The 21,305-nt window shown below is 43.5% G+C and overlaps 1 protein-coding gene and 14 non-coding genes across 15 annotated transcripts in view; all 15 read right to left on the bottom strand.

The window, feature by feature from the left end:
* Positions 1-21,305, bottom strand: part of nhsl2 (NHS-like 2) — a 225,123-nt gene that overhangs the window by 153,641 nt on the left and 50,177 nt on the right. The window lies entirely within an intron of this gene.
* trnae-uuc (transfer RNA glutamic acid (anticodon UUC)) lies at positions 11,266-11,337 on the bottom strand. The gene has a single exon. It is a non-coding gene; the product is annotated as a tRNA-Glu (tRNA).
* trnal-aag (transfer RNA leucine (anticodon AAG)) lies at positions 11,708-11,789 on the bottom strand. The gene has a single exon. It is a non-coding gene; the product is annotated as a tRNA-Leu (tRNA).
* Positions 12,831-12,902, bottom strand: trnae-uuc (transfer RNA glutamic acid (anticodon UUC)). Its single transcript has one exon. It is a non-coding gene; the product is annotated as a tRNA-Glu (tRNA).
* trnal-aag (transfer RNA leucine (anticodon AAG)) lies at positions 13,273-13,354 on the bottom strand. The gene has a single exon. It is a non-coding gene; the product is annotated as a tRNA-Leu (tRNA).
* On the bottom strand, positions 14,396-14,467 carry trnae-uuc (transfer RNA glutamic acid (anticodon UUC)). The gene has a single exon. It is a non-coding gene; the product is annotated as a tRNA-Glu (tRNA).
* trnal-aag (transfer RNA leucine (anticodon AAG)) lies at positions 14,838-14,919 on the bottom strand. Its single transcript has one exon. It is a non-coding gene; the product is annotated as a tRNA-Leu (tRNA).
* Positions 15,961-16,032, bottom strand: trnae-uuc (transfer RNA glutamic acid (anticodon UUC)). The gene has a single exon. It is a non-coding gene; the product is annotated as a tRNA-Glu (tRNA).
* trnal-aag (transfer RNA leucine (anticodon AAG)) lies at positions 16,403-16,484 on the bottom strand. Its single transcript has one exon. It is a non-coding gene; the product is annotated as a tRNA-Leu (tRNA).
* On the bottom strand, positions 17,526-17,597 carry trnae-uuc (transfer RNA glutamic acid (anticodon UUC)). Its single transcript has one exon. It is a non-coding gene; the product is annotated as a tRNA-Glu (tRNA).
* trnal-aag (transfer RNA leucine (anticodon AAG)) lies at positions 17,968-18,049 on the bottom strand. Its single transcript has one exon. It is a non-coding gene; the product is annotated as a tRNA-Leu (tRNA).
* On the bottom strand, positions 19,091-19,162 carry trnae-uuc (transfer RNA glutamic acid (anticodon UUC)). The gene has a single exon. It is a non-coding gene; the product is annotated as a tRNA-Glu (tRNA).
* trnal-aag (transfer RNA leucine (anticodon AAG)) lies at positions 19,533-19,614 on the bottom strand. Its single transcript has one exon. It is a non-coding gene; the product is annotated as a tRNA-Leu (tRNA).
* trnae-uuc (transfer RNA glutamic acid (anticodon UUC)) lies at positions 20,656-20,727 on the bottom strand. Its single transcript has one exon. It is a non-coding gene; the product is annotated as a tRNA-Glu (tRNA).
* On the bottom strand, positions 21,098-21,179 carry trnal-aag (transfer RNA leucine (anticodon AAG)). Its single transcript has one exon. It is a non-coding gene; the product is annotated as a tRNA-Leu (tRNA).

The raw sequence follows: 21,305 nt of genomic DNA, 5'->3' as shown, positions 1-21,305 counted from the left end.
AATCAATGAAATGTCACATTTATGAACTGCATCAGAGGCGGCAGGAGGAGGTTTGGGCCTACAGTCCAAACTAGAGCCCACATTCAGACTTCTGTCAGATTTAAGCACTTGGTATAAAGTTACAAGAAGACTTTGGTTTTAATTAAATTAAAAAAAAATACTTATCTTCCACAGACTGATTTCTTGCGATCAGACTCTAAGATCAAAAGACACCTATCTCCCTTCTCTCCCCCAGGCAGGGTACAGACAAAAGCTTAATAGAATACGACTTAATGACTGTGTGGTGAATATATGGGACAGTTTAGCTAATTGTCTTTGTCTTTATCTTTCTACTCTTCCTATTTCAGATTGTAAATGATCCAGAAATGTTTCATTTCCAAGCCGGATGTTATCCCAACCCTTGGAACACGACATTATAACTGCTTTACTTTGTCAAACCACTCCTGTACTTACTCAGAGTTACTCATGTAACTAGTTTCCTTCCATGTCTCTGTTATTTCCATTTGATCCCACTACCCCCCTCTTTCTTCCCATATGTTGAGTAGGTTTCATAATTTCGTGGCTCAATATACTTTTATGTTCGCATCAGAACCAGAGAAGTTTATAAATTATGTCTAAATCCGGGCTAATTGGTGGTTATGTAAAAGTGTCCCACGCGATGCAGCCACTGCTCTACCAGCACCCCCACTGCTGTAGCCTTACGTATGAAGTTAATAAGTCTGGTATACTTAGCCACAAATAATCAACCGTCAAAAACCTACTCCCCTCCCAGCTCATATTTCTGTTTGGCCCTATTAGAGGAGTAAAATGTGACTCTTTGATACCACAATACTCTGCCAGCAGTCTAAATGTCAGGCCTGTTTCTTTCTAGTCCACTGCCTCCAGCTTCAGACCCCCCAGGCTCAGTGTGTGTTTGTATGTGCGTCTGTGTAGTCCCAGAAAGGGATGGGGGCTGGAGCCAATACCAGCTGCCATAGGGTGTGAGGCAGGGTATGCCCTGGGCAAGTTCAAATTCAACTCAAAAAGGCTTTAGGAATCCACATACTTATGGATCAACAAAGGTACCAGTGGAAGCTATTCATGTGCAATGGAGGAATGGCTTCAATGCAAATTTGTGGCAGCTAAAACAGAGTCTTAGCAAGTTTCTTTGATGGAGCACCTTCTTTGCAACCAGTTTCAAGGGGGTTTCAAGACTGCACTATGGCAATATCCTTAATTTCATAAGAGTGGAGGTAGCCTTGCACACTCTCCCATGTGGGAGTCAAGCAGTTAGGAACCTGGTTTTCACTCAGGTGTCCTGGGTTTGACTTCTGGGAAAATAGCTTTAATGTCACCACAAGCTAAAGCACACCTGACTGCACTACCTGGCTTGATTCACGTTTAATTCACAGACTCATTAAGTTTTCAGAACTCATAGATGTGAATAAAACATCTCCCAGAACCTAAAAAGAAGAAGTCCAGTTGCTCAACCACTTAACAACTGGATGATTGAGAATGAAGACAGAGGCATTTTTCAATGTGCCTGTCTATTGGACCTGCACAGTTTGTGGATACAGCTTCCTAACATTAACAGTCATGTCTGGCTCCCCCCAAAAAATGACATGGCAGTGATCTGTTAACTCTGAGCACTCCAAAAGTGGGTCTAAGGTCTCTGCAAAGAGCATGTATATCACATGACCCATCCCCTTCCTCTTCTTCTACCTGGCAGGTGCATCTTCCTTTTCCCAGTATATCCACTATCCATCCTCTGCACATGACCAAACCATCCCAGCCTTGCCTTTGTAACTTTGCTAAGAACTTCAATGGACATGTGGAAGCAAAAACATCCAAAGGAAAAAGGTCCGTAATGTAGACAGTAATGTGCTACTAAACTCCAATTTAAAAAAAAACACACCAAAAAAAACTAGCTTAGTCTAAAAAAACCCAAACCATACAGTTTGCATTTTTATTTCATGAAACCAGGACATTAGTGATATCTTGGTAACTTATTTGGCTGAAATATCTGTTCCAACACAACAGTAAATTAACTTTAACCTAATAAAAATCACTGCATTTGGCAACAGCTTGGCATCAAGCTGAGCTTCACAAAAGCACAATTGCTTAAAGTCCTGTGAGAACGAGATGTTTCCTCCTTCATTCAGGCTCTCTAACAACAGGACTTTTAGGAGACACAGACAAATGAACTCATTTAAAAGTGTCAGGCACACTGAAATGTCAGACAGCTCTTTGGGAGCTGCTCCAGTCACACACACAAAAGATCCAACAGAGAGACAGATGGAGAGCTGATGAGTTAGGCTCATCTTCTTTCTTTTTATTCCTTCTTTGAAATCCACTGGGAAATTTCCTTCGGGACAACAAACATTTCAAGGTACATTCTAATCCCAGTGGCACTTTGAGCCCTGTCATGTGAGCTGGGTCAAACAGCAGACCGGCCTTCAGCCTGAAGCTGCTTGGCATGAACAAACGCTAGTTTGTTGTTTGTACATGTGACACAACTCTTATAGTCAGATAACAAAATGTTCTTCCTCAAGCGGGGGTAAAAACATATCCGGTAACTAACTAATGGTTTTTTTAAAGCCTCAGTAGTAATAAACAAATTAAATGAAAAAGGGAAAAACATCTTTATGTAGTTCTGCTCTCCTTATTCCAAGTCCCTACCACCTGTGCATATACTGTACACATGCTTCAGTGGACCCATTACTTGCAAGCAGGTCGGAAAATATATATTTTTCCCTAGCGACTAAGTTTGCCAACTGGTCTCTAGGCCTTCATCTCAGTGGCTAAGCTACTCACTGAATTTTGCACTAGTTTTCAAGTTATATTGCTAGTTTGTATTACTATATAACCACTGACTAGTTGCTGGACCCCAATTTCAAAAGTCCTGGGAACAACCCTGTGTATGTCCTCTAACTTGTGGACATGCACAAGGATAGCTGGAGACCTGACACTGAGTCGTCATCCCTGTAATACTTTACTTGGATGCAGGTGTATTTGCTCCAGCGGACTAGTCTGTGCGGACCCTTATGCTCATTGCCTGATGATCCACCTTATATAAGAGGGATCTAGGCAGACCCTAGAGGATGCGCAGCTGCAGAAAGTATAAAATCCCAGTTGGTTCCCATATGGTCTAGCGGCTAGATTTCCTGGTTTTTACCCAGGTGGCCTGGGTTCAACTCCTGGTATGGGAATAATCTTCTCCCAGTGTCAGAAACGAGCTCAACTATGGAGTTACGGCTGTCTCTTTCAATTTAAAAGTTCTAGCATCACTAACCAATACATATTTAGCAGAAAGGAAAATATGTTCAACATACACAGCATTTATGTTAAACATAAAATTCACCTTACAGGGAAAAACAACTGCTGTCAATTTCAGAAACTCGATATGTTAATATGAGTGCATTTCTTCCAGTGACGAAAACATGATGAAGTTATAGAAGTGAAACACACTTGCATAATGTATGTCAGAATACATTTACCAACCACAACAACAACAAAGCGCTCGCACACACAGCAGACTCACAGCATGATTTTAAATAGGAAACAGCAGATGTTTGATAGCAAAATTACTCAAATCAGCATTTGTGAGTTTCTTTGAGTTTGTGTTTTGTGTAATGCATCCACACAGATTTCCTGAACACGAGTTCCTCCTTGGCCTCTGCATGCCAAGTGTACAGCGTAACCAGTTTTTTTTGTAAAATTTTATCGATTCATCATTGACTTTTTTGTTTCACAAAGTTTCTTAAAGTCAGCCTCCAGTTCTGCAGAAATCAAATGATCTGCCTCGCCTGATCAACATGCATTTATTTCCTGAAACTACTCGCAGGGGTGCATCAAACCAGCGTCTTCATATCTCCGTCAGTGTTTATCTGACACACAAATCCTTATCACTAACTTCCTCCTCCTCTTCCTACTTATCCACATATCTGACTGTCTCTGGCACGGCCTGGCATATTTGACATGAAAAGCTTCATCAGGAAGAAACCAGAGTGAGCTCGAACACGTCTGCGAATAATTTCCGTATCATCTGGTAGTGAACACACAAAACGAACATGAATTATTTAGCCAGACATTACATAACCAACGAGCAGCTCCGGGTGTGAGAGTGTGTAAATATTTAAATGTGCAGCAACAACTTTTCTATGAGTGAAGGTCCAACATGTAGGAGTTATATTATTTCCAATGCTCTGTGGCACAAAACAATAAAGAAGTGCTGAATTAGTACAAAAGTTGGCGATCCAGGATGCAATTATACATCGCAGGTCATCGTCGTTAAAGGAGTTCTAGATGCAAGGTGTAAACAGCTAAACAACAGCTAAAGCATAAACACTTAAATCTCAGGTGCTTTGGTCTCTATAGTGGAAATTTTTTTGATTGCCACCATTTATAATCCAGTTTTTTAAGAAACTGTAGGAGTTCTAGAGAAACTTTAATTAGTAACATTAATAGATTTTTTCCTGCCTGTCTGCATAGCTCACGTTAGTCAGCTCGTTTAACCACGCCTGTGGCACGCTCCAGCAAATCAACAAATTCTCACCTCAGGGCAATCTGTGATTGGCTGAAAGTTTATCTCAAACTGTAAATGGAAGAACCAGCAGAGTTCATCACAAAGAGGGCAAAGTGCAAAAAAACAAGGGAAGAAACAGAAGCAGATTTTACTTGGTTCACTACACCACAAAAAGTGTTTTAAGAACAATGGAGGGGCAAAAGGAAGGGGCAAAGCAAAGACACCAGCACTAGTCCAAACATGAATGAGAGCATATGTATTTCCAATTCTTCTCCCCCAAAAGAGAGAGGGGAGTATGTAATCCATTCCCTTTGTTTGTCTGTCTGTTTGTCTAGTGTCCAAAGTTTTCATGATATCATGTTCAATTCTGTGTGATGGTAGATACCAATAACAGCTTGAGCTGATTTAATTTTGGTGAAAATCTAATCAAGGTTGCACCAAATGTGAAAATCAATAAAAGCTTTATATTACCCACAATTTTCGATGGATCATCTTCAAAATCCACAGCAGTATACTAGCAATTGGGGGACATGAATATATAGGATGGCTACGCACTTGAACTTGACCTTCAAGTCGATCCTCAAAATAATTTGAAGAAACAGAAATATCCAGTAATAAATTACATGAAAGAGCATGGCGAGAGCTGTACGACACACTATTTTCTAATATGTTGCCCTACAACATCACATTGTCGCCCTAGCAGGCTAAAGTCACGATATTGTAATAAAACCATCATAAAACACCAGTTTTAGTCTAGCCCTTTGCCTTAGAGGGGAGCTGTGCTCTGTGAGTGCTGTTTTCACATGTTTTTCACACTGCCCCACGTGGCAGCGTGTACAGCTACGACATAAAGACATGGAAATGAAAATGAAGTATTTTTCCTTGCAAATTATAAACAAAACACTACTGATGCTTTTTGCCATGTTTAGACAGTAAAGGCAAACTCCAGGGATACAAAATTAAACCAATCTAAAAGCCACTACAGCTCCTCTAGTGGCCGCTAGAGGCTACAGCGATTTCACAGCACATTTGCTGCCTGCTATTAAAACAAAACTGTGTTTGTCTCCTTGGAAAGTTTCCCCCTTTGTAACAACTGTAGAGCGGTTGTTCTACTGTATAACTCCAGGTAAGCGTAACCATTAGGGGAGTGGCTGCTTTTTTTGGCAGGTGAGCTGTCAATCAAAGCAGCTGCAGGAAGCTGCTGTCTGCTAGTCTTTACCTCCATTCCTCAAGTCCCTGAACGAGACTTCTCCACTGTGCTTGAGCTGTTGGTGCCTTTTGAAGAATATTTTATTAAAATATCTGACAAACAGTAAGACCCATGATACACACCACTCAAGAAATGTGTGTTAACATTTTAGTGAAGAAAGGTCTAGATTTTAATTAGTTTGTTGACTGCACTGATGATCAGGAGTGTGTGTGTGTGTGTGTGTGTGTGTGTGTGTGTGTGTGTGTGTGTGTGTGTGTGTGTGTGTGTGTGTACTGCACCTAATTAGTAGTTACAGGAAAACCTAGCAGCTCTATTGTTCCAGTAGCAGAGAAATGTTTTCAGGAAACAAAAGCAAAAACTGTGCAGACACTCTGCTAACAGTAAGAATCAGTAAGACACAGGAAATGATCCTTTGGTTTCATTAACCAGGGGCAGAATGTGTAGACAGTAACAGTAACTGTGGTCATTTTAATATCGTACAACACAGTGAAATGTATAAAACTAGGCCTTTGTCATAGTATTTTTTACACATACATATAGATGTTTTCAAAAAACAGCCTGACCAAACTTTTATGAAAGACCGGAGGAAAATTAGAGTATAATGCAAATACACTGTATTTTAGGCAGCACGTAGCAGTTTCCCTTCATGTGACTTTATCACGAAGAGACCAACAGAGGGCATTACTACCCTGCCTGGTTTTATTTGTTGGCTTAATTAAGATGAATTAAGTGAAATTTCTGAATTCAAGTAAATGTCAGTTCACCGTTGTAGCTAGCTGTGGTGACACATACTTTACATACATGCTTTATGTATGTCAACAGTCACCAGACAAAGAGGACTCAAATGCAGGACACACATGGAAGCAGAGAACAAAAAAAGAACAATATCCAGGTGTATTATTAACAAATGATAGGGCAGCATGGCGAAGAATGCATGTAAGGGGCAGTCATGAAAGCAAAAGTGAAACACAAGGAACACTGTAAGGATGAGATCATGGAAAGCTTGAGTAAACAAAAAAGACCATCTGACAATTGATCAAGAGTCGGAGAACTTAGAAGTATACGTGCAGGTGTGTCACAAACAGAAAGTGAACGGAACAAAAACTCGAGAAAGATTTCAAAATAAAACAGAAAGTGGTGAAAAAGAAACCCCAATGGCAGCAGTAAGAAGTGTACAACAGAGGCGAAAGACACTAAATTGTCAGTCAGGAGATTCCCCTGATGCACACTGCAGGGCTGCTCCCAAAGGTGTGAGCCAGAGTGTATCTTCTCTACACCTTCCTCTTCATCACATCCTCATCGTCCCACAAACACAGCTCGTTTCACAAACCAACTCTGTAGGTTTGCCACACATGAACACACACACACATCAGCCCTACAACACAACACTTATGTGTTGACTGGGCATTTGAAGACACACTTGACATGACAAGACAATAAGACAATAAGAAAATAGCTCCACCTTTAAAGAAATGCACTCTAAAGGATGTGATCGCCTTCTCCTCATCTTCATTGTCCCCCGTCCTCGCCTGTGCTGGTGATCGCCTCCTTTTCCAACGCATCTATCTATCTATCTATCTATCTATCCTCTCACTTCACTCCTTTTCCCTTCTCTCTCCCTCTTATTTCCCTGTCCTCACCCCTTTGATTACACTTACCTCTCTCCCTCGCTGCCCCTCTCCTCGCTCTCTCTCTCTCTTTCACGTGGTCTCTTTCCAGCAATAAAAGCAGCAACAGTGACAGTTCACATGATAAACCAATCCCATGGTGTGTTCGTGTGTGTGTCCACGAGCGCATGTTTGTCCTTCCACATATCTGCACATGCTCAACGTGTCGTTTCAAATGTCACTTTAATATCCGAGCGTCACATTTGTGAGCAGTTTGTGCAGCTGTAGTATATACAAAGTTGTGCTCATGTGTATAAAGTGTGTGTACACGAGTGTGTGTACCCGCCTCTATTGCACGCCAAGCTGCAGTTGGTTCTGCTGCGTCAGCCTGCCCCCCCATAAACAATCACACACAAACACACTCACGGTGAAGCAGAAATAAACACGCACACGCAAATAAACACAGAAAGCAACAGATGTTATACAAAAACAAATGCACCTACGCGAACAAGCTAAAAAACATGCACGTATTCAATTACGCTTTCCTGTTTTATCCTGCGGTCGCTTGTTTGTCTTACTTCATGAGTTCTAACAGCAGCTATTATTATAATTAGGTTACCATTACCATTAGATTGTAGTATCTGATACCAGGTACTTTTTTGGCAACTGGCTCAGCCGGGAATCCAAGACATCTGAAGCAATCTGAAAATGTGACATCAACTGACTGCATGCAGCCAATTGGCCATACAGTGCATTCACTCAATGAGTCATGAGTGACTCCTTCACAAAAATCTAAACTGTCAATTTTTAAAAGCTGGAAACAGCTGCAGAAAAACCGACTTCATGGTCGTCAATGTTGATCTCTGTCAGACAAAAAGCCTGTAAACAAAGGATCTGTAAGACACTGTGTTTTTCTTCTAATAACCGCTTATAATCTCATTACATAATTTTCTTAAAACAGTTAAGATGCATTCAGGCTGCTGATGGTAGTGCAGGGTGTCTACCATTTAGAAGCTTAGTGGCTCTATCCACTGGTTCCTCTCATCCTCATGTTCAAGTATCCTTTGGCGAGCACACGAGTCACATGCGTGTGAATGCTAGGATACATGCTTAGGCAGGCAGAGAAACATTCAACAAAGTGTTTGTGTGGGACTATAGCTGTGATCCTTTTTGCAGTAAGAGTTAGAATGTAACACTGTACAATAATTGGGTGGACTTGCCTATTGTTTTTATTGTTTTGGCTCTTGTTTCTATGAGTACTACAGTAACAACACTTTTCTCACTACTTAAACATCCAGGAATGCAAAAAAAGCACAAAACCCCCTCACACACACAGAATCAGACAAGGTTTGTTTAACCAAAAGATGAAAACGCAATGTCCAGATAAACAGAATCCACTTTCTGCAAAAAAGTAAAAAGCGACTGTCCATCTCACATTCACTCTAATACACTTCTAATAAAAACTGCTCTTTTTTATAACCCTAATCCTTTACAAACACACGAACAAGCCTAAAAAAGTTTGTAAGTTAAACATGGAGTGTGTTATTTGAACATGTGAACATGAGAAGGGACCATGAACTATGAAGAGGAACTAAAGGACAGGCAGGCGTGTTCTTTGTTTCTGCACTGACTCTCCATGCTGTGTGGCTGAAATAAGGTTAGTTCCTCATTTTGCCCCGCAGACCAGAACAGACCCTCATGAGGCCTCAAAAATAAATCTCAGTGCTGAAAGACACACCCAACTGTTATATAATCTCATGGCCCCATGTTATAGAGAACATCTTTATTAACAACTGACAACTGAAATTCTTAGTCTTTATAACTCATCAGATCTTGTGCATTTCTAAATAAACTCATTTTCACCACATGCCAAAAGTTTAATGCAGCTCTAGTTAGATAAGACACAAAGCAACAATCTATTGTGGACGAGTCATGTGTTTATAGAGGTTTCAGTAAACAAAAAAGAAGCAGCAACACGTGTGAGAGGTTTGAATTGATGCAAAAATATAAGCACTGGAAGCAGAACTGCACTGCAAAATGCATTTAATTTGAGAAAGTTAGTAATAAATGTGCATTTATCACAATCTCATAATGTTCATGTTGCTTTGTTTGTGTGCAGTTTGCAGCATAGCTATTCTTTCTTTCCTTCTTTCCTTGGAGTTGAAATTAGTGTCTGGCTAACTTTCAACATTTAAAAGAATAACACATTTTATTGCATCTCCATTAAAGGTGAGTGGGTGAAATGCTGAAAGCTGAAAAACAGCTTCAACTTTAGAAGATATTTAAATGAAGAGTTTGCACTGCAATCGGATCTAGTAGAGTCTGAACTGTCTACAGCTTTGTGAGGCAAAGTAAATAAGCTGTGTGAGAGTGCAACGGGGCAGCGTGCCTGTTTCACACAGGGCACTAATGACTACAGAGGGCGGATAGAGGGCATGGAGCAACACACAGGCGCACATATGAAGCCAGGACAGCTGAAAAACATGAGCTACACTGGAGACCAAAGATGGTTTCTTTACGCCAAAACTGAGCTCATGATGCACACATACAAATAAAAGCTCTGAACGTACAAGTACACAAAGGCAGTTTGGAAAAAATTTGCAAATAGCCCTTGAAAGGCATTCTGAGAACACACGTGGAGCAGGGACAGCAGATGCTGACTCGAACATATATTTTTTTTCACCGTTTAAAATAATCCTTTGGGGGTTTTTTTAAATGAAGTTTATGTTTGATTGGTTTCTTTTAGGTCTCCTTTGGTTTTCTTTTTGAAAAGGGTCCAGGCGTTGCTTCAAGTACAAATATTTCTGATGTTTTATTGGATGAGGATGCAGGACTTTTTTTTCCAACAAAAAATGTCCCTCTAATCACGGACATGCAAGAAAAGCCTGAAAGGAAATCATACATTGCACCTATGAGAAAAAAGAGAATCTTGATAACTAAATGAGAGTTTAATGGATGCTTCAGGTTAATGTTACCCTCTTGTGCTATCTTTAAACTCTCCACGGCTATTACAGCGATTTAAGAGAATATATGCTGAGAATATAATGCTTTTCACTTTGCTGCAGTGATGTAGAAGTACACAAATTGGTCTGTATGTCTGTGGATGTGTTTTCTGTGTTGTTTAGGAAAAAGAAACAAAAATAAAATGAGATAAATAGCCAAGCATTGTGAAGTCTTTCTACAGACTGGATTTCGACTGTTAATTTGGTTGGAGAAAGGAAGAGCCAGAAATGAGATTCTTTGCATCTCTATGTTGCATTTTCAGTGGTTAAAATGTTTTATTACACATCAAAGTCACATCGTAAGAAATCTTACATTAAGTATATCTGCAAAAAAAAAAAACTAGTCGAACTAAAACTACTTGAAAAAAAACTGATTGACAATGTTAGTAAGTTTGCACTTAGCCAGGGGTTGGCTGGCTTTCCTTATGTTTCCCTCTGCAATCACAGCACTGAAAGATGGTGAAACATGTACCCTTAGTCCTGCTCCCTCCGTTCAAAGATGGCCATTTGCTTTTCACATAAATGGCCTCCTTGACTCCCCGCTCACACTATCCTACCTCCCCGCCCAGAATGTGTACATCCTCATCAGTAGAAGAGCGGCCACTGAACTGTAGGTCTAAACAGACTGCTGAGAACTGGCCTGACCAGCTAGCTGTTTTGTGTCGTGACATGCGCTTAGCCAGGTTTTGGCTGGTTTTCCTGTTTCCTTCATGGCAATCCTAAGGGGAAGAGGGAAAAGTCTGTATTCTGCTCCTGCTTGGAGAGTATTGACTGGAGGTTGCAAATGGGTATGCAGTGCTGCACTAAGAAGCTCCTTGTGATTGCTTTGTTCACTAGCACATTGTCAAAAGTCAACAGGTACCTGCCAATAACCATCCCCATTTATCCCAGTAGAGGAATAGCACAGGGTACACCTTGGCTTAGGGAAACATTAACGACACGTTCCCATACCAGGAGTTGAACCCGGGCCACCTGGGTGAAAACCAGGAATCCTAACCGCTAGACCATATGGGAGTGAGGTGCTTGCACACCACTGTAGTGAAATCAAGGACACTTTTGTAACTCTGCAGTCATGGTGAGTGCAACACAGCACCACCTTAACCACTCCCCCACTGGCTGCAGGTTCTGGTTAAAAGCAGTAACTAGTCAGGGATGACACCATGAGTGAAAACCAACAAATTAACTTGAAAACTGGTGGGAAAATTCTGCAAGTTGTTAAGACTTCAAAGCCCTCCATCAAAAGATTTACTCTTGAGGTGATTCCTGCAAGTTGGACTTGGCATACGTGTGGCAACAGAATTTCATCTCCATGCCATGTAGGACTTTCCATTTATTGGCAAGACATGAAACCCAACACCAAGGGAACTTTGCAGCTACATCTGCGTGGCAGCAGTGGGATTCGAACCCACGCCCCCAAAGAGACTGGAGCCTTAATCCAGCACCTTAGACTGCTCGGTCATGCTACCACTACAACTAGCAGCCTCCTAGCCAAGTACTAGACGGTAAAACTTGAAAAGGTGCAGCACAAACTAGAAGCCCAGAACATTCAGCAATGCTCTTAATGTTGTAGGAAAGAAATGGTCTCCTACTTCACTGAGTGTTTTTGGACAGGATGGCATCTGCCTGCCCTGGGTAAGATCCTATTGCAGCAATGAGATTTCAACCCACACGTGTGAAGAGCCCAAAGCCTTAACCCAGGTCCTTAGACCTCACAACCTAACACCTTACAATGCGGTGGACTTGAAGCACACTTGAGTGGCATGTAGTTACAGCAGGGAAACAGCAAAGCTTGCAAAGGTGTAACACAAACTGGAACGAGTTTCTTCAACTTCATAAACAGTACCTTTGCATAATACCCAAAACTGATTAACAATGGTGATCAGTTTGTTTGCACTGATTAACAATGGGCTGTTGGCTCACTTTCATCATCATTCACATGCAAATTGCCACAACCATTGATCAATGGACAGGATTACCATTCACAGAGAGTTGGGGAATGGCTGCAATCACAGCACTGAAAGATGGTGAAACATGTACCCTTAGTCCTGCTCCCTCCGTTCAAAGATGGCCATTTGCTTTTCACATAAATGGCCTCCTTGACTCCCCGCTCACACTATCCTACCTCCCCGCCCAGAATGTGTACATCCTCATCAGTAGAAGAGCGGCCACTGAACTGTAGGTCTAAACAGACTGCTGAGAACTGGCCTGACCAGCTAGCTGTTTTGTGTCGTGACATGCGCTTAGCCAGGTTTTGGCTGGTTTTCCTGTTTCCTTCATGGCAATCCTAAGGGGAAGAGGGAAAAGTCTGTATTCTGCTCCTGCTTGGAGAGTATTGACTGGAGGTTGCAAATGGGTATGCAGTGCTGCACTAAGAAGCTCCTTGTGATTGCTTTGTTCACTAGCACATTGTCAAAAGGCAACAGGTACCTGCCAATAACCATCCCCATTTATCCCAGTAGAGGAATAGCACACGGTACACCTTGGCTTAGGGAAACATTAAAGACATGTTCCCATACCGGGAGTTGAACCCGGGCCACCTGGGTGAAAACCAGGAATCCTAACCGCTAGACCATATGGGAGTGAGGTGCTTGCACACCACTGTAGTGAAATCAAGGACACTTTTGTAACTCTGCAGTCATGGTGAGTGCAACACAGCACCACCTTAACCACTCCCCCACTGGCTGCAGGTTCTGGTTAAAAGCAGTAACTAGTCAGGGATGACACCATGAGTGAAAACCAACAAATTAACTTGAAAACTGGTGGGAAAATTCTGCAAGTTGTTAAGACTTCAAAGCCCTCCATCAAAAGATTTACTCTTGAGGTGATTCCTGCAAGTTGGACTTGGCATACGTGTGGCAACAGAATTTCATCTCCATGCCATGTAGGACTTTCCATTTATTGGCAAGACATGAAACCCAACACCAAGGGAACTTTGCAGCTACATCTGCGTGGCAGCAGTGGGATTCGAACCCACGCCCCCGAAGAGACTGGAGCCTTAATCCAGCACCTTAGACCGCTCGGTCATGCTACCACTACAACTAGCAGCCTCCTAGCCAAGTACTAGACGGTAAAACTTGAAAAGGTGCAGCACAAACTAGAAGCCCAGAACATTCAGCAATGCTCTTAATGTTGTAGGAAAGAAATGGTCTCCTACTTCACTGAGTGTTTTTGGACAGGATGGCATCTGCCTGCCCTGGGTAAGATCCTATTGCAGCAATGAGATTTCAACCCACACGTGTGAAGAGCCCAAAGCCTTAACCCAGGTCCTTAGACCTCACAACCTAACACCTTACAATGCGGTGGACTTGAAGCACACTTGAGTGGCATGTAGTTACAGCAGGGAAACAGCAAAGCTTGCAAAGGTGTAACACAAACTGGAACGAGTTTCTTCAACTTCATAAACAGTACCTTTGCATAATACCCAAAACTGATTAACAATGGTGATCAGTTTGTTTGCACTGATTAACAATGGGCTGTTGGCTCACTTTCATCATCATTCACATGCAAATTGCCACAACCATTGATCAATGGACAGGATTACCATTCACAGAGAGTTGGGGAATGGCTGCAATCACAGCACTGAAAGATGGTGAAACATGTACCCTTAGTCCTGCTCCCTCCGTTCAAAGATGGCCATTTGCTTTTCACATAAATGGCCTCCTTGACTCCCCGCTCACACTATCCTACCTCCCCGCCCAGAATGTGTACATCCTCATCAGTAGAAGAGCGGCCACTGAACTGTAGGTCTAAACAGACTGCTGAGAACTGGCCTGACCAGCTAGCTGTTTTGTGTCGTGACATGCGCTTAGCCAGGTTTTGGCTGGTTTTCCTGTTTCCTTCATGGCAATCCTAAGGGGAAGAGGGAAAAGTCTGTATTCTGCTCCTGCTTGGAGAGTATTGACTGGAGGTTGCAAATGGGTATGCAGTGCTGCACTAAGAAGCTCCTTGTGATTGCTTTGTTCACTAGCACATTGTCAAAAGGCAACAGGTACCTGCCAATAACCATCCCCATTTATCCCAGTAGAGGAATAGCACACGGTACACCTTGGCTTAGGGAAACATTAAAGACATGTTCCCATACCGGGAGTTGAACCCGGGCCACCTGGGTGAAAACCAGGAATCCTAACCGCTAGACCATATGGGAGTGAGGTGCTTGCACACCACTGTAGTGAAATCAAGGACACTTTTGTAACTCTGCAGTCATGGTGAGTGCAACACAGCACCACCTTAACCACTCCCCCACTGGCTGCAGGTTCTGGTTAAAAGCAGTAACTAGTCAGGGATGACACCATGAGTGAAAACCAACAAATTAACTTGAAAACTGGTGGGAAAATTCTGCAAGTTGTTAAGACTTCAAAGCCCTCCATCAAAAGATTGACTCTTGAGGTGATTCCTGCAAGTTGGACTTGGCATACGTGTGGCAACAGAATTTCATCTCCATGCCATGTAGGACTTTCCATTTATTGGCAAGACATGAAACCCAACACCAAGGGAACTTTGCAGCTACATCTGCGTGGCAGCAGTGGGATTCGAACCCACGCCCCCGAAGAGACTGGAGCCTTAATCCAGCACCTTAGACCGCTCGGTCATGCTACCACTGCAACTAGCAGCCTCCTAGCCAAGTACTAGACGGTAAAACTTGAAAAGGTGCAGCACAAACTAGAAGCCCAGAACATTCAGCAATGCTCTTAATGTTGTAGGAAAGAAATGGTCTCCTACTTCACTGAGTGTTTTTGGACAGGATGGCATCTGCCTGCCCTGGGTAAGATCCTATTGCAGCAATGAGATTTCAACCCACACGTGTGAAGAGCCCAAAGCCTTAACCCAGGTCCTTAGACCTCACAACCTAACACCTTACAATGCGGTGGACTTGAAGCACACTTGAGTGGCATGTAGTTACAGCAGGGAAACAGCAAAGCTTGCAAAGGTGTAACACAAACTGGAACGAGTTTCTTCAACTTCATAAACAGTACCTTTGCATAATACCCAAAACTGATTAACAATGGTGATCAGTTTGTTTGCACTGATTAACAATGGGCTGTTGGCTCACTTTCATCATCATTCACATGCAAATTGCCACAACCATTGATCAATGGACAGGATTACCATTCACAGAGAGTTGGGGAATGGCTGCAATCACAGCACTGAAAGATGGTGAAACATGTACCCTTAGTCCTGCTCCCTCCGTTCAAAGATGGCCATTTGCTTTTCACATAAATGGCCTCCTTGACTCCCCGCTCACACTATCCTACCTCCCCGCCCAGAATGTGTACATCCTCATCAGTAGAAGAGCGGCCACTGAACTGTAGGTCTAAACAGACTGCTGAGAACTGGCCTGACCAGCTAGCTGTTTTGTGTCGTGACATGCGCTTAGCCAGGTTTTGGCTGGTTTTCCTGTTTCCTTCATGGCAATCCTAAGGGGAAGAGGGAAAAGTCTGTATTCTGCTCCTGCTTGGAGAGTATTGACTGGAGGTTGCAAATGGGTATGCAGTGCTGCACTAAGAAGCTCCTTGTGATTGCTTTGTTCACTAGCACATTGTCAAAAGGCAACAGGTACCTGCCAATAACCATCCCCATTTATCCCAGTAGAGGAATAGCACACGGTACACCTTGGCTTAGGGAAACATTAAAGACATGTTCCCATACCGGGAGTTGAACCCGGGCCACCTGGGTGAAAACCAGGAATCCTAACCGCTAGACCATATGGGAGTGAGGTGCTTGCACACCACTGTAGTGAAATCAAGGACACTTTTGTAACTCTGCAGTCATGGTGAGTGCAACACAGCACCACCTTAACCACTCCCCCACTGGCTGCAGGTTCTGGTTAAAAGCAGTAACTAGTCAGGGATGACACCATGAGTGAAAACCAACAAATTAACTTGAAAACTGGTGGGAAAATTCTGCAAGTTGTTAAGACTTCAAAGCCCTCCATCAAAAGATTTACTCTTGAGGTGATTCCTGCAAGTTGGACTTGGCATACGTGTGGCAACAGAATTTCATCTCCATGCCATGTAGGACTTTCCATTTATTGGCAAGACATGAAACCCAACACCAAGGGAACTTTGCAGCTACATCTGCGTGGCAGCAGTGGGATTCGAACCCACGCCCCCGAAGAGACTGGAGCCTTAATCCAGCACCTTAGACCGCTCGGTCATGCTACCACTACAACTAGCAGCCTCCTAGCCAAGTACTAGACGGTAAAACTTGAAAAGGTGCAGCACAAACTAGAAGCCCAGAACATTCAGCAATGCTCTTAATGTTGTAGGAAAGAAATGGTCTCCTACTTCACTGAGTGTTTTTGGACAGGATGGCATCTGCCTGCCCTGGGTAAGATCCTATTGCAGCAATGAGATTTCAACCCACACGTGTGAAGAGCCCAAAGCCTTAACCCAGGTCCTTAGACCTCACAACCTAACACCTTACAATGCGGTGGACTTGAAGCACACTTGAGTGGCATGTAGTTACAGCAGGGAAACAGCAAAGCTTGCAAAGGTGTAACACAAACTGGAACGAGTTTCTTCAACTTCATAAACAGTACCTTTGCATAATACCCAAAACTGATTAACAATGGTGATCAGTTTGTTTGCACTGATTAACAATGGGCTGTTGGCTCACTTTCATCATCATTCACATGCAAATTGCCACAACCATTGATCAATGGACAGGATTACCATTCACAGAGAGTTGGGGAATGGCTGCAATCACAGCACTGAAAGATGGTGAAACATGTACCCTTAGTCCTGCTCCCTCCGTTCAAAGATGGCCATTTGCTTTTCACATAAATGGCCTCCTTGACTCCCCGCTCACACTATCCTACCTCCCCGCCCAGAATGTGTACATCCTCATCAGTAGAAGAGCGGCCACTGAACTGTAGGTCTAAACAGACTGCTGAGAACTGGCCTGACCAGCTAGCTGTTTTGTGTCGTGACATGCGCTTAGCCAGGTTTTGGCTGGTTTTCCTGTTTCCTTCATGGCAATCCTAAGGGGAAGAGGGAAAAGTCTGTATTCTGCTCCTGCTTGGAGAGTATTGACTGGAGGTTGCAAATGGGTATGCAGTGCTGCACTAAGAAGCTCCTTGTGATTGCTTTGTTCACTAGCACATTGTCAAAAGGCAACAGGTACCTGCCAATAACCATCCCCATTTATCCCAGTAGAGGAATAGCACACGGTACACCTTGGCTTAGGGAAACATTAAAGACATGTTCCCATACCGGGAGTTGAACCCGGGCCACCTGGGTGAAAACCAGGAATCCTAACCGCTAGACCATATGGGAGTGAGGTGCTTGCACACCACTGTAGTGAAATCAAGGACACTTTTGTAACTCTGCAGTCATGGTGAGTGCAACACAGCACCACCTTAACCACTCCCCCACTGGCTGCAGGTTCTGGTTAAAAGCAGTAACTAGTCAGGGATGACACCATGAGTGAAAACCAACAAATTAACTTGAAAACTGGTGGGAAAATTCTGCAAGTTGTTAAGACTTCAAAGCCCTCCATCAAAAGATTTACTCTTGAGGTGATTCCTGCAAGTTGGACTTGGCATACGTGTGGCAACAGAATTTCATCTCCATGCCATGTAGGACTTTCCATTTATTGGCAAGACATGAAACCCAACACCAAGGGAACTTTGCAGCTACATCTGCGTGGCAGCAGTGGGATTCGAACCCACGCCCCCGAAGAGACTGGAGCCTTAATCCAGCACCTTAGACCGCTCGGTCATGCTACCACTACAACTAGCAGCCTCCTAGCCAAGTACTAGACGGTAAAACTTGAAAAGGTGCAGCACAAACTAGAAGCCCAGAACATTCAGCAATGCTCTTAATGTTGTAGGAAAGAAATGGTCTCCTACTTCACTGAGTGTTTTTGGACAGGATGGCATCTGCCTGCCCTGGGTAAGATCCTATTGCAGCAATGAGATTTCAACCCACACGTGTGAAGAGCCCAAAGCCTTAACCCAGGTCCTTAGACCTCACAACCTAACACCTTACAATGCGGTGGACTTGAAGCACACTTGAGTGGCATGTAGTTACAGCAGGGAAACAGCAAAGCTTGCAAAGGTGTAACACAAACTGGAACGAGTTTCTTCAACTTCATAAACAGTACCTTTGCATAATACCCAAAACTGATTAACAATGGTGATCAGTTTGTTTGCACTGATTAACAATGGGCTGTTGGCTCACTTTCATCATCATTCACATGCAAATTGCCACAACCATTGATCAATGGACAGGATTACCATTCACAGAGAGTTGGGGAATGGCTGCAATCACAGCACTGAAAGATGGTGAAACATGTACCCTTAGTCCTGCTCCCTCCGTTCAAAGATGGCCATTTGCTTTTCACATAAATGGCCTCCTTGACTCCCCGCTCACACTATCCTACCTCCCCGCCCAGAATGTGTACATCCTCATCAGTAGAAGAGCGGCCACTGAACTGTAGGTCTAAACAGACTGCTGAGAACTGGCCTGACCAGCTAGCTGTTTTGTGTCGTGACATGCGCTTAGCCAGGTTTTGGCTGGTTTTCCTGTTTCCTTCATGGCAATCCTAAGGGGAAGAGGGAAAAGTCTGTATTCTGCTCCTGCTTGGAGAGTATTGACTGGAGGTTGCAAATGGGTATGCAGTGCTGCACTAAGAAGCTCCTTGTGATTGCTTTGTTCACTAGCACATTGTCAAAAGGCAACAGGTACCTGCCAATAACCATCCCCATTTATCCCAGTAGAGGAATAGCACACGGTACACCTTGGCTTAGGGAAACATTAAAGACATGTTCCCATACCGGGAGTTGAACCCGGGCCACCTGGGTGAAAACCAGGAATCCTAACCGCTAGACCATATGGGAGTGAGGTGCTTGCACACCACTGTAGTGAAATCAAGGACACTTTTGTAACTCTGCAGTCATGGTGAGTGCAACACAGCACCACCTTAACCACTCCCCCACTGGCTGCAGGTTCTGGTTAAAAGCAGTAACTAGTCAGGGATGACACCATGAGTGAAAACCAACAAATTAACTTGAAAACTGGTGGGAAAATTCTGCAAGTTGTTAAGACTTCAAAGCCCTCCATCAAAAGATTTACTCTTGAGGTGATTCCTGCAAGTTGGACTTGGCATACGTGTGGCAACAGAATTTCATCTCCATGCCATGTAGGACTTTCCATTTATTGGCAAGACATGAAACCTAACACCAAGGGAACTTTGCAGCTACATCTGCGTGGCAGCAGTGGGATTCGAACCCACGCCCCCGAAGAGACTGGAGCCTTAATCCAGCACCTTAGACCGCTCGGTCATGCTACCACTGCAACTAGCAGCCTCCTAGCCAAGTACTAGACGGTAAAACTTGAAAAGGTGCAGCACAAACTAGAAGCCCAGAACATTCAGCAATGCTCTTAATGTTGTAGGAAAGAAATGGTCTCCTACTTCACTGAGTGTTTTTGGACAGGATGGCATCTGCCTGCCCTGGGTAAGATCCTATTGCAGCAATGAGATTTCAACCCACACGTGTGAAGAGCCCAAAGCCTTAACCCAGGTCCTTAGACCTCACAACCTAACACCTTACAATGCGGTGGACTTGAAGCACACTTGAGTGGCATGTAGTTACAGCAGGGAAACAGCAAAGCTTGCAAAGGTGTAACACAAACTGGAACGAGTTTCTTCAACTTCATAAACAGTACCTTTGCATAATACCCAAAACTGATTAACAATGGTGATCAGTTTGTTTGCACTGATTAACAATGGGCTGTTGGCTCACTTTCATCATCATTCACATGCAAATTGCCACAACCATTGATCAATGGACAGGATTACCATTCACAGAGAGTTGGGGAATGGCTGCAATCACAGCACTGAAAGATGGTGAAACATGTACCCTTAGTCCTGCTCCCTCCGTTCAAAGATGGCCATTTGCTTTTCACATAAATGGCCTCCTTGACTCCCCGCTCACACTATCCTACCTCCCCGCCCAGAATGTGTACATCCTCATCAGTAGAAGAGCGGCCACTGAACTGTAGGTCTAAACAGACTGCTGAGAACTGGCCTGACCAGCTAGCTGTTTTGTGTCGTGACATGCGCTTAGCCAGGTTTTGGCTGGTTTTCCTGTTTCCTTCATGGCAATCCTAAGGGGAAGAGGGAAAAGTCTGTATTCTGCTCCTGCTTGGAGAGTATTGACTGGAGGTTGCAAATGGGTATGCAGTGCTGCACTAAGAAGCTCCTTGTGATTGCTTTGTTCACTAGCACATTGTCAAAAGGCAACAGGTACCTGCCAATAACCATCCCCATTTATCCCAGTAGAGGAATAGCACACGGTACACCTTGGCTTAGGGAAACATTAAAGACATGTTCCCATACCGGGAGTTGAACCCGGGCCACCTGGGTGAAAACCAGGAATCCTAACCGCTAGACCATATGGGAGTGAGGTGCTTGCACACCACTGTAGTGAAATCAAGGACACTTTTGTAACTCTGCAGTCATGGTGAGTGCAACACAGCACCACCTTAACCACTCCCCCACTGGCTGCAGGTTCTGGTTAAAAGCAGTAACTAGTCAGGGATGACACCATGAGTGAAAACCAACAAATTAACTTGAAAACTGGTGGGAAAATTCTGCAAGTTGTTAAGACTTCAAAGCCCTCCATCAAAAGATTTACTCTTGAGGTGATTCCTGCAAGTTGGACTTGGCATACGTGTGGCAACAGAATTTCATCTCCATGCCATGTAGGACTTTCCATTTATTGGCAAGACATGAAACCCAACACCAAGGGAACTTTGCAGCTACATCTGCGTGGCAGCAGTAGGATTCGAACCCACGCCCCCGAAGAGACTGGAGCCTTAATCCAGCACCTTAGACCGCTCGGTCATGCTACCACTACAACTAGCAGCCTCCTAGCCAAGTACTAGACGGTAAAACTTGAAAAGGTGCAGCACAAACTAGAAGCCCAGAACATTCAGCAATGCTCTTAATGTTGTAGGAAAGAAATGGTCTCCTACTTC

Source organism: Mchenga conophoros, linkage group LG3, assembly GCF_057382185.1.
Source record: "Mchenga conophoros isolate Kocher_MC1m ecotype Shallow Benthic linkage group LG3, M_conophoros_male_GT1.1, whole genome shotgun sequence".
Taxonomy (NCBI): Eukaryota; Metazoa; Chordata; class Actinopteri; order Cichliformes; family Cichlidae; genus Mchenga; species Mchenga conophoros.
Note: the sequence above shows the minus strand (reverse complement) of the source record. Positions and strands in the feature narration are given on the sequence as shown.